Raw genomic sequence first — 12944 nt, 5'->3', positions numbered from 1 at the left:
TCATACATAAGTGTTATCCATTCATTACAGCTTTTGACGGGCTATTTTACGGGGGTCTTCTGTTTATTCCTAGCATGCCTGCTTCCGGAGATACCTAGTAAGGTTTGACAAGTGATAATTTAATAAGTTGAACAAGTGATGACAAGCGATGACTTGACAAGCTCAAGAAGTGATAATAAGTGACGATTTAACAAGCTGAACAAATTAAAACGAATGACACTTTCTTCATTTGACCATTAAAAAATCCCACTGACTATCGGTCAAAGACACCCATTTGTCTTACTCATTTGACAGCGTTTAAATGCCGCTTTCCCCATGGCTCTAGCGTACCAATTTTTTCAAGACGTGTGGGGGAGGAGGGTCGTAAAAATATTCCTTCGTAATGCGAAGGTCAGAGAATCTCTCTTACCCCGAATGTTAACTAATTCTGTTTGCTAGTAACCTAAAATATTGCCTACACTGGTACGGTGTCCCGTCCGGGTCATCTTACTATGAGGGGCGTTTCCGAGACGCATGGGATAGAAAGCCCCTTTTTGCAGTGTTTTTAAAATCGATGCTATGGATGTAAACATGACCTTGCAAAAATGCATTCGGTTCTTGAATATGAAAAGTTAAATCACTTTCCACTGACGTCAAAAGCATTCAGCTATATTGTAGTCGACTGCAGCCTCCATGGTCGTGGTTGATACGCGTTCATATCTTTACCTTGCATTATCGCAAAGAGTGAAGGCACAGTTTCTGAAAACAGTTGAGCGATAGGCATGTAGCACCAAAAACGAACGTTCTCATGCCGACGTGACGCGCATTTACCTTGCTGAACAGGTTCACCGACAAATACAACTTATATATGTACCCACTCAGGCATCATAAAACCACTGTCTCGCCAGGAATACGCTTCAGATTTTTTCCACATAACAAATGGACCAAAATATCATTTCATCAGTCCATTCTTACCGATGACACCGCCTTACTGTAGGCTGTGTTGAAAAAGCTTGAAGAAGCCGCCATTATCAACGAACACTGAAAGAAGAGAGAAGCGGTGATAAGTCAGAAATAATTTGGGGTCGCGAGTAACGACTACAGTTCTAGACAAGCAAACAAGCACTGACATTAGACGATCCATTTACCTGGCCAATCATCGACAAATGCTGGCTAATGGACATTATTGCATTTAACAGCCCAAAATCTACGCAAAGATAGCGTCTCTAAAGAAAGCCATAAAAACTCCCGTAAACGTCTAACGGTGCGAAAGCACCATTACTCATGCGAGCGCGAAGGGGAAATGCCCACCTCCGGATGACTCCATTCCTCCGAAGAGGCACCCGCTGTCCAACCACATGGCACCCGGCCAGGTCGGTGACCCCGCCCCAGGCAGAGTGCGCACAGCCGGTGAGGCGCTTAATCCTACCCCGTTGAAGCCACAGGCCTTCAAAGCTTTTTAATACGACACACGATCGACGCAAAACATAATTCCACGTCTTAAGGTTAGCATCAACATCTCGTGTCCAGCAAGCAGCTGGCATATAAGCGCAGGCAGAAAAGATTACATGCGTAGCATTTGAAGCATACCTACACGTGCATAGCATATTTATAAGCAAATATTACGTGCATAGCACATTTATCAACACCAGCTATGTAACCGGGCGGCGTAGCTAAGATCCCCTGGTCTTAATCCTAGTACTCCGGATGGGGCTGTCGCTACCCACACATGTCTCAACCGCCCTTCAAGCGGTCAGCGACATCTCAGAAGGTTCTTATCGGTGACCAGCACAAAGTCCCCACAACCAAGGACCTGCTGGGATTGAGCCGCCTCTGTCGACGTTGCGGAAGAGGATGGTGGTCGCTGCGCCACCCGCGCCAGAGCACGTCGGCCAGGTAGTACACCTGCCTTCCTCTCCTCTTAGCGTATAAGTTATCAGCTCCGAATACACCAGGAAAAGGAAAAGGTACAGTGCTCTCGAACAACAACAAATAATTGAGCGAGAACGGCTCGGTCTCGGTGGTCGGAGGAGACGCAAGTCAACGGCTACTTTTGAGGATAGCCTCGACCTCATAAAGGGCGGTTTGCAGAGCCTCGTCTGTTAGCACCTGCTGCAACAACCAAAGCATCACGGACCTTTCGGATCGAACGGATCATGCGCTTCCAAACACTATCATGGTGAGACGCGCTCAGAGTGAAGATCCATTCGACTTTTCCGAAGCATTGCCTGCAAATCACAGGATGGTCCCCCAATCAGACTGTTTCCTCTCTACTTTCGCAGACTTTACTGGCTGCAGTGAAATTCGTCTCCTGTCGGTCCTCATCATCTTCATGTGGCGTCACGCGGTCGTTGGGTAGGGCAGCTAACTTCTGTCCTAAAAAAGCCCTTGACAATGCCGGCAGCTGATGAAGCGGCTCAAAGCGCAGCGCACAAATGAGGATCCAGTATCGTACACGGAACTCGGCCAGCACTTGCTCTCTCATTCCGTGCCCGACGTTTTCGTAAACCTGCTGAATGATCAGATCCACCACGTAATGAGCCTTCGGAGGGATTAAAGGATGCTTACGATCCTCATGGAAGTGATGTGCTGGCTAAATGTCCCCAACCTGATGACACAACCAGACAGGAGGGGATTCAAGCGTGCGGGACTGCTAGTAGTCCTCACGCATCCTAGCCACTGCAGTGCTGCGTACTCTCAGAAAAAGGCATCCTTAAGACGCACGTTACAGCTGCAGCTTACGTATTCCGTAGTTCCGTTGCGGTGAGATGCAAGTCACAAGCCTCCGAATTGGACGTTTTCTTAGTCAACTTGCCCCTCACACCGAAAATCCAAACCAATCCAGGAGAATCTGTTGCTACCAACGCCTGTCCTCACCGTCCTCTTGACCTCTGGATCCGTTACCTCCAGGCCGTCGTGCTGTCCAGCGGGTGACGAAGGCCATCCTTCGCTCTCCTTCCACGGGGAGCTCGGCCCGTTGAACCAGCGTTCGTTGGACACAAATACCCTCGCAGATTGGCCCCTGGAAGTGTTGTCCGCCTGGCTCTGACGAGAATCTACGTACTTCCGCTGATCAGGAGATGATGCGTCTCTAATAGCCGGCAGCCGATTAGCCACAAGGTGTGAAACTTTATGTGCTCGTGCCGGATCTCAGTCGTGCCACCCACCCAGATGGGCGATCTGCCTATATGAGGCTACAATGCACAGCGAAGCATGACGTCAGTCAATGGCGGGCAACCAGCGTCGCCGCAGTCACTTTGAGACGAGATATCGTCATACGCTTCAGTGGAGCGAGCTTAGACTTCCCGAACACAGATGCGCAGTGTGCTCAGCCAACGCCATTTGTTAGTCGCGCATACGTCACTTCTCCGCATCCTTTGCTACCGGCGTTTGAGAAGTGACGGGGTTCACAAGATTCTACGGAACCGAAGTCAACCGGCTTCATTTGTTGAGCTGTGACCGGACTAAAGGGTTGAGCCAATCAACCGGCTTTTATGGAGGCCTGTGACCGAACTAAAACGATAATCTCATCTCGTTTCGTGAATATCCAGATCATACTGACTTTGAGCTTCGAATACTTCGCTTGTTGTTGTCATTTCGAGACTGCTCAAAACAGCCAAGCGATGCAAGTGCAATTTCGTCAAACTACTCTTTCATATGAAATGTCTGTTTTGCAACAGCAGATATGCCGAATTACAATAAAGACCAAGAAATCACACGCACCGCATTTTCCGCGTTCTAACCAGCACTGCTTGTCTTGCGCTACGCCAGCTCCAAGTTCTTAAGGACAGCCATACTTCTCGCAGTAGCCTCGCGCTGGGTACAGGTCATGGTACCTACACACAAAACAGTTCTTATGACATTAAGGCTAAAACATTACGGCAATCGTAATGAAATAACACAAACGCGAGAGGCAAACACATAGAAGCAAAAGGCATTGATGTTATAGATCAGCGAAACACGATTTTCATAAGAAGTGAAAAAGGAATGAGACAATTGGTTATAAATGCGATATCACGCGACCTACACAGACACAATGGAATGTTGACCTTGGATAATACTGGTATGCGTTCAAGCCACTCAGTCCACCTGGATCGGACGTTTTCCGGTGCGATGTCGTCCCACCGATGCTGCCTGCGCGTCAACCCCAGCAGGACCAGCCTTCCGTCAAGAACACGTAGGAGAGCCGCTCCCAGAGGATCATACCATAGACTCGATCACAGGCAATATTCCCATATGAGTGCGCTGTCTGACAGCGGTAATGGATCCTGCAAAACTGATAACGTCTGCCTCACAAAGCAAATGACCTTCCAAGGGCTTCTTCGAAGGCAGGTCGTCATCCAGGGCTAGGTCCCTAACTTGTTTTCCTCCCGCATCACGTGGGATGAACTGCAAAACCTTGCGACTGTTACTCGCGAACTTGGCGAGTCGGAGGGTTTCTCGGCAACATAGGCCCCGGAGATCCTTAACGAGCTTAATGGGCCTTTGTTCAGAGTAGACAGACTTGAGGCAGTCGTCAGTGTACAAGCTCTCCTCGATGATTCGTGCAGCTCCCGAAGAAAACTTGTCACCGAAGGCCTGAGCGGTTCGCCGAAGAGCGAAGTTGGCGCAAACGGGCTCCGAGTGGGCTTCGAACGGGCAAACCGTCACGCGGTACATCTCCACCGGCAGTGTCAGGTCCCCGTCTGGCCACCAGAAAAAGCGCAGAAGGTCGCGATTTTTTTCGCACAACGCGAATTGGTAAACATGGCCTATATGTCACCAATTGAGGCCACACACTCCCGTCTAAACCCTGAGAGCGCGTCAGCCAAAGGTGCTTTCAGGTCTGGGCCTTACAGAAGGGAATCATTCCGAGAAACTCCATGGAGACAGTTCGAGCAGTCGAACACAACACGCAACTTGAATGGCTTCTGTCCGTGGACTCCATAGTGCGGAAGGCAGCAGAGTCGACCATCTATAATCTTACCTATTCGGATCTTGGTTGGGACTTCCTCAGCATATTCCTTAACGGCATATCGTCCATAAAGTCTAGGTAATTACCAGCAATCTCTTCATTGATGAACGTCTTTTTCGGACTACAAAACCTGCTTAGGACCGCCCGGCTACTGTCTGGCAGTGCTGCAGGCTCCTTCTGAAGAGGAAGAGGGGATTAGTGGTGGCCATTAACCATTTTGCAGTTGACAGTCTAGCGCCAATAACGACCTTCAACAGACAGACAAAGCTTTTCTGATGCCACATTTTCTGGATCAGGCTGCTACTCGCACAGTTCCACATTAATGCAACTTGCAATGCTCCACAGCTCGGTCCACTTCCTGTACCTCATCAGGGCATTGGCCACCCGCAACGCCGAATCTTCGCTGCGGGTGGCGCATCACCACGGCTTGAGATGGAGTGCACAGGTTCCAATACAGACTATGCGTTGACTCCTATTCGAAACCCCACTTCGGTTTCGATGTCTTCCGTATCGATGTTTTCCTGGTGCGGCCAGGCTTTCAGGTCTTCCGGTTGGCGCACCTCCTCCCTACCTGTCGGTATGCTGTCTAAGGCACACACAACGAATAAGTGGGTAACGCTGTTCTCGTCCATTTTGCTCACTGCCACTTCTTTTACTACCAGTCCAAACATGCGTTATTTTCTCGGCCAGTCTGGAAATGGCCAATCTCGTCTTACCGTCTACTACGACACCCAGCTTGCCAAACAGAGCATGGCTACAAAACGTAGGCGGACTGCCGCTGTTAAAAAACGCACAGATCTGCACCACTGGCCCATCATTGTATCTAACCTTGACAGGGACTATGGGCATCTTTGAAGCCTCATCTGTTCCAGCTGCAGAGACCAAATGAACAGCAGCTCTGGGAGATGGAGATCCCTCTAGTTCTGCTGTTGGGTCTTGAGTTGCCGTTACTGGGATCAACGATGTTCACTTCAGCTTGCTTGTTAATGTGAGGCATTGTCGCATACGGCACATATTGCACACACCAAATGCTTCTTACACAATTGATACCTATGCCCGTATGTCCGACAACCAAAGCAGAGCACATTATAGAGCACGAATGCCTACCTTCCAGCTGGATCTCATCTTGCAAATCCCTGGCATTCTCCAATGCTGTACTTACCCTTATAAAAGCTACATACTGCCACGTCCATGACTACCCTGTTTTTCTCTGCTTGTCATGTGGTTGCACTTAGTTTCATCCCGTTTGGTTTCTCGACTCTTGGCTGATACATTTTCTGCTAAACACTTGCCCAAGTGCTGGATTTGACACGATCTCACGATTTTCTCACGAACACGATTCTCACCTCCTCTTCAATGAAGTGCACTATGTCACAAAATCTGGCTTGTCCGCTTCTCTATGAAGCAATGAACCACTCTGCGCCAACACTCATATGCAGAGAAAGGCAGCTTCTCCAACAACCTCATCAACGTACTGAGAAAGTCCAGTTCATGAGTTCTTGGCATGAGACGTCCCACCACGTTTTTGCAGGTCCTGAGCTCCGAGGCAAGACGATCTGAACCTTCCACATCATCAGACTTCACCACCAGCCAACCCAAGATCCTGTCTATGATAGCTGCAACAACCTTTCAAGCTGCCCCATAGCGTTTAAGCAACAAGGTGCAAGCCTCCTGCAGCCAACACACTGGCGAGTGCATGCACCCCAAAAAGAACATTTGGCCACTCCTGCGTTGAGACTGTTCCCAGTAATACATCCTGTTTTTCTCATCGTTCACAATGCTATCCACGCTGCTGTCGAATACCATAAAAACTGGTCTGGAGAAGTCCCAATCGCAGGATCAACAGCTTTATGCCGTTTGAATCCTAAATCAGCCGGTGGCACATTGCTCCAGCACTTGAGCTTCAGTATGTCCGAAAACACCCAATGGCTGTCTTGGACTTGCCACATGAACTGGTTTGCTACTAGAGCACTATTCATTTGTAACACGTCCAACCGCACTTGTGGCAACAGAACCGAGATCCATGCTTACGTTTATGATAAGTACTTCCTCTCTTCCTTCAGCCTCTACTAACTCGGCGCAAAGCCTCAACTCCTCCTGCATGTCCAACTCCTTGGTATTCTTCAGCTGCTGCAGCTTTTCTGCCTCCAGATTTTGCTTATTCTTTAAAAAAATGCACCTTCTCTTGACCTGTCACCTTTTCTGCACATTCGCGAGCCCTTAGAGATGCCAGTGAACCAGAACATTCCGAAGAGTGTCACGAAACTAATGAACGTTCAGCGCTAGCCTAACAGGACACCCGTGAGGTGCTTTCCTCATGAGTCCCAAACAAAAGCCCCTAACTAACATCTGGTGGTTTAGGCAGACCAACACTGGCGAGACCATCAGCTGATGTCCGCTGTGCAGAAGTGTCTGCTCTCGACCCCGAAGAACCTCCCAACAGCTCATGCACAAAAACCTTTGAGTCCAGACCTTTTTTATCCAAGGCATCCTTTAATCGTTGGGCCAAGACTGCCTCAGCACCCTTGGAATCTTTCTCCCTCGCCAACACCTGGGCCTGCAGCAGGGAAAGTTTCAAGATCGAAATATTATTCATGTTAAATAAGACCACAACCACGACAGCAAAAGACAACTGTTAACATCGGTGGCAGATAACTACAACCATCAATAACCTGAGCATCAGCAGTCTAAGTTCAGATTAACGATCACATCAAGAATCACCAGCAAGGCACCTGTCGTGTGCAAAAGCTCATCAGCCCCAATGATGAATTCCACTGGCAACATCTACATATGCATGAATAAGGCACTTACAAGTAGCAAGCAGCATGCACAACAGCCAGTGACACTAGTAAATGCCTGCTCTCAACCTGAAGGATTCAATGCTGCTTATGTAACACTACCAACCAGTGCTGGACCTAGCAGTCTGGAAGCTCCCACAGCCGCCGGTCAAACTGCTCATCTGCAGCTGATCTAGATTTTCCCACGGAATGCTCATGGTGCAGAACGTGCTGTACCCGGTGTAAGCGATCATCGAAACTGTGGCCGCATGCAGCCTTTTATGTCGTGGTTGGCACGTGTTCATAACTCTGCCGTGTAAAGACTTGTAAAAAGCCATTGCATATGTTCTAAAAACAGCTGAACAACAGAGATACAATGCAAAAAAGTTGTCACGCCAAAGTTATGCATGATTCCTTTGCTAAACAGATGTACTGAGAAGCACGACTTATGTATGTATCTACTCAGATATCACAAAACCATTGTCTCGCCAAGACATCAGTTCAGCAGTTGTCTTGCATCATGACGAACTGCCCAAAATATCACTCCTAACAATCCGTTCTTACCGATGGCATCGCCTTATTGCAGATTAGCAGTTGTTTGCAGACCAGCTTTTGCAGACCAAGTTTTAAGTGGTCGCCACTGTCACTGCACACCGAATGAAGAGAGAAGTACTGGTTAAGCCAAAAGTGATTTCAGGTCGCAGTCAGGTACCACATATCTAGACAATCGAAAAAGTACTGACATTAGACGAAACATTTATCGGACCAATCATCAGTGTATGCAGACAAAGAAATATGATTGCACTTAAGACTCCTACGCAAAAACCCTGACGTAAATTTACGCAAAATATATCACGTTTAAAGAAAGCTACTCCTGGAAACCTCTAACGACGCAAAAGCACCATTACCCATGCGAGCACGAGGGAAAAAATGCCCACCCCTGGGCGAATCCACTTCTCTGAAGGAATACCCGTCGTCAAACCGCAACACACCAGGCCAGGTCAGTGACCCGGCCCAAAGAAGAGCCAGCCCAGTCGGTGATAGCGCTTACAGATATAGTCTAATTTCTTCACAACATCGATCTCGGAAAAATAGAGCATATTACCACACTGCAGCAGCAACAAGATGACATATGCAAACCGATTTCCTTGTATAGATTTCGAGGTCTACGTTCCGGCACAACATCATACCTTTTTCTGTGAATTTTCAGATTTCATTTCTGGAATGGACGACCTTGGCGCATAACAGACAATCCAGTGAAATATTCACCGAAGCCTACGCCAATTCGCACAGCAATTTCGCGTCGAAATGCTTCACAGTTGATATCGAAATGGGCATCTAAAACAAAAAAGCTACCTGCGAGATCCAACAAGCAGGTCTCTGGTATACCTGAAGCGCAATGATCATACTGCACTTTTTGGTGTAAATGACGTCAGTAAAAATGAGCATTTGTGATTGGCTCAGCTGTTGATGTACGCCATTAATCGAAAAGTGCATTGGTGAAGGCCTGAAAATGTGTGTCCCTAGCCCATGTGATAGGTTGCTGGTATCTGCTTGGTAAACACAGGCTTGCAACGAACTGAGCATGAAAGTAAACAATGTTCGTCAAGTCCAAATTCCCTTTTAAAACAGACACTGTTCTAAACGCCATTGTGTAAATAACGTTGAAGGATATTAAAAGCCTTAGCATGACTTATTGCTTGAAGGAAATGTTCCACATATAGATGGGATTTTGAACTAAATTAGCCACCTTGAATACCTTTTGGGTGCTGTTCACAACCCTGTCCTTCTTAAGACCTAGCCTCCTCTAGTTTCTGAGCTAAGCGGCCTCGAAAATAGGGAGTTTTTCGTGCGGGGTGTTTTAAGGTCACCTCGGTATTCATGATGTCACAGATACGTCATTCAAATTCTGTCATTTCAAAAGTAATACGGCGACCAAGGCTGCTAAAATATAATGGCCGAGTAGTTTATATCTGGCGCTCTCGTAAGCAGGATTTCCAAATATAACTGCCGCCAACGGGCTCTCTATCCATGTTGTGCGAGGTACGATGACGTGATTAAACAGTGACGTATTGAGGAGCATATTTGATAAACACGACTTGTGCTGCCTAAAGCAATATTTTTTACTTAAAAGTATACTAAAAGTTGTAAGTGAGCTTGCCTCATCACATCGGCTGCTTGCTTTGATGGCTTCAAACGTGCAACATTCCCTTTAAGTTGAGTAGTAATGGCTGACATAACGGTGGTCTCAAGTTTGTACATCTTTCCCTAACTTAAAGTTTTTGAAGCTCTCAGTCAGTACTCCGTCTCTCGGCGGTTGCTTAAAGATACTCTAGATACGCTCGCCGGTGCTGCAGGATCACGGGAAGGCGGACATCCCGACAGCAGCATCATTCTCCAACCGGGCCGTGGCGCGGGCCGCCTCGCGAATGATCGCACCCTCCAGATCCTTTGGTGTGCAATATTTCTCGACATACACCCGGTTTTTGAGGGTTTAAGCACTTCTTGACGATTGATCTCTTCTTCGCCGTTGCGCCAGAGAAAGTCGCCACCAATAACTGCGAGCAATACATCGACACCGCGCTGCGTTCAATGAGGACCAAGCTCAGCCTGAGAGGCAGACTCAGTCGTGGTCAGATATAGAGGAAGTTAGGCCGCTCGACGCACCTCACCACTCTAGGCCCACCCGAGTGGCTACCAGCCCATGTTCTGAGCCGGGCACAGCAGCCACAAGACTGGCAGACTGGTAGACACTTAGCCCACCTGACATCAACCCAGTCACTTTGCTGATGTGGGGCCAACTCAAAGATGGGGTGCACGCCAACGAACCTCTCACAACCGAGGAGCTGAACGCCGCGTTCGCTCATGAGGCGGGCCTTGTCCCGACCCCGATGATGAACAACGCCATCACACGTCACCAGGAGGTCCGCTTACATATCATCCTACAGCTTAAGGGCCAGACGTCAAGAGCATCTGCTATAGCAAACCGTCGTAAGATGGATTTGAAGGCCGATGGTCGAAGTTTGTTATATGTGTCAAGTCTAACTCATGGCTAAGCCAAGTGACCTTCGCTGTTGATCGCGTGATTTTTGTTACAAAAGTTATCAAGAAAAACACAGCTCACTCAGTTATAGACACCTTAGTCTAGCGATGTAGAAAGATAATGCATGCTTTAAATCACGTGTGGGGTACCATATAGCTTTCATGTTCTGCTATATATCATTAGCAATGTCACTTTGTAAAATCTTTTAGTGCCTCGTCGCGACTTTTCTTAAGCTAGTTTTAGTTTACTGCGAGTACACTGCAGCTGGCTGACTTTCAGCACCCTTGCGAGACGAAAGTGAGCATTTGCTTGTCACCAGGAAGGATGCGCGCCAAAGCACGAAGGAATGCGGGGGGCATCACAACTGCTGTGCTCCGGTGATCAGAGGACCGTGCCGGTGGCCCGGAGCGAGGCCGTCCCCTTGGAGTGTGTCACGGGACGTCTGTTTCAAAGCAGGCCAAACCCGCGAGTCCCCTGGCGCGGTGGGTGGTTGGCGTGGCGCCCATTCCACGACAAGCCTACCACCCTTTAACATCTGCTGCCATCTTCTGGGTATGAGCCTGTCGAGGAACAGTCTGCCAAAATATGGGAGGTTCCACCCGCACCGGAAAGTGCATCATCTAGCTGCCTCACCCTCACCGAGATCGTCGAGAAATATAATGCTGTGATGTTAGTCATAAAATGTTTCTCTAGAACTTATCCAACATTGACATATGACTGACGTAATGTTATAAAATATATCCACATACTGAATATTGCATTCTACCTGGGATACACGGTTGCAAATTTATACCAGGAGAGGCACCTCTTAGATCTGCCCAGTGTCTATTTTAACCACAGAGCCCCTTCTAGCGGCGTCGAGCGCATTTCTCTCAGCGCTTCCAGAGCGGGAGAAACCTGCAAGCGAACCAGCTGTGACTTAAGGATATATAATTAAACAGAATGCCAACTGCCCTTTTCGCAGCTCCGATTAAGTACCATACTAACCTCCATGTGCTCTACCACTAGAAAGCAGAGCAAGGCATTGCGCCCCATGCCACGGGCATTAAATAACATACCGCAATGTCTGTCTTTACAGTAGCCCTTTTGCTGTCCGACAGCCTATGTGGCAGATCGCCTGAATCATCCTCACCAAACCTCCACGGGCCGCTCACCGTGACACATCTGTGATTGCCTGCGTAAAACATTGTCGGATTCTTAAGCCCAACGGATTGGCGAACGGCACCGGTGACACGGATCGAGGACCCGAGCGCCGATCAAAGCCGCGCCAGGTCACGCCGAGGCGCCGGCACGACGGGATCTCATGACGTTCGCCTGCCGCCGAGGTGGCCCCCCACCCCAGCCGGTGCCGCCATTCCCCGATGCACGCTGTCTGCATACGAAATGTCCGCCATGGGTCGGCACGGGACCTGAGACAGAGAGCCAATCTACGAGCTCATCACCTGGCGCCGGCGCGACGCCGGTGACGACCGGGCGACGCCGCCCTGTTCCTCTCCATCACGCCGTCGTCCGCACTACGGCGCGCGGAAATGGGCTCCGGCCGAGCACTGATAGGTGAACGTCATCAAGCGCGCGGCGGACTCTGACATCACCACCACTGGCCGCGATATGCATGAGGTTTGACTGCCGGAAGCTGCCTCGCGGCACGGCCCATAGCGAACCGGAGGAATCTCCCACCCGCACATGGACGGGGTTGGCAGCATTGGTTGCCTTATGCGAAGTGGTACTCCGCTAATCGGTCCACGGGCTCAGTTAGGTACACATGCACTGAGTTACGAACCGCTCGTATACTCCTATGCGCTGCTCCTATATGATCCTATGTGCTCCTGTGTATGCTCCGTATGCTGCCATGTGCTGCTTATGGCTTTGGGAATATTCGAAGCATCCCCTAGCGAAGTCTTCTGATACAGCTAGCATGTAGTTTACCTGTGGTGGGCTGGGAGATGTGTTGGTGACATGTGATGGTCCCAATTATTAGATGTAATGAAATAGATGCAAAGATCTATTGGACATATCATCCATAACGTTTATACACTGTCATCCTGTAAAAGGACCGCTACGGGACTTCGGGGTGCAAGAGCATGCATGCCGATCCATCATACCTGCAACATATCTCGTTAGTCGCAATAAGCTAAACACTTCAAGTCATTCTGCAATGCAGCTCTAGTCACACATTCAGGTGTATTTCATC

This window comes from Pollicipes pollicipes, unplaced genomic scaffold (assembly GCF_011947565.3).
Source record: "Pollicipes pollicipes isolate AB1234 unplaced genomic scaffold, Ppol_2.1 Scaffold_4881;HRSCAF=5763_pilon_pilon_pilon, whole genome shotgun sequence".
NCBI lineage: Eukaryota > Metazoa > Arthropoda > Thecostraca > Pollicipedomorpha > Pollicipedidae > Pollicipes > Pollicipes pollicipes.
The sequence above is the reverse complement of the archived record's forward strand: the minus strand, read 5'-3'. Positions refer to the sequence as shown.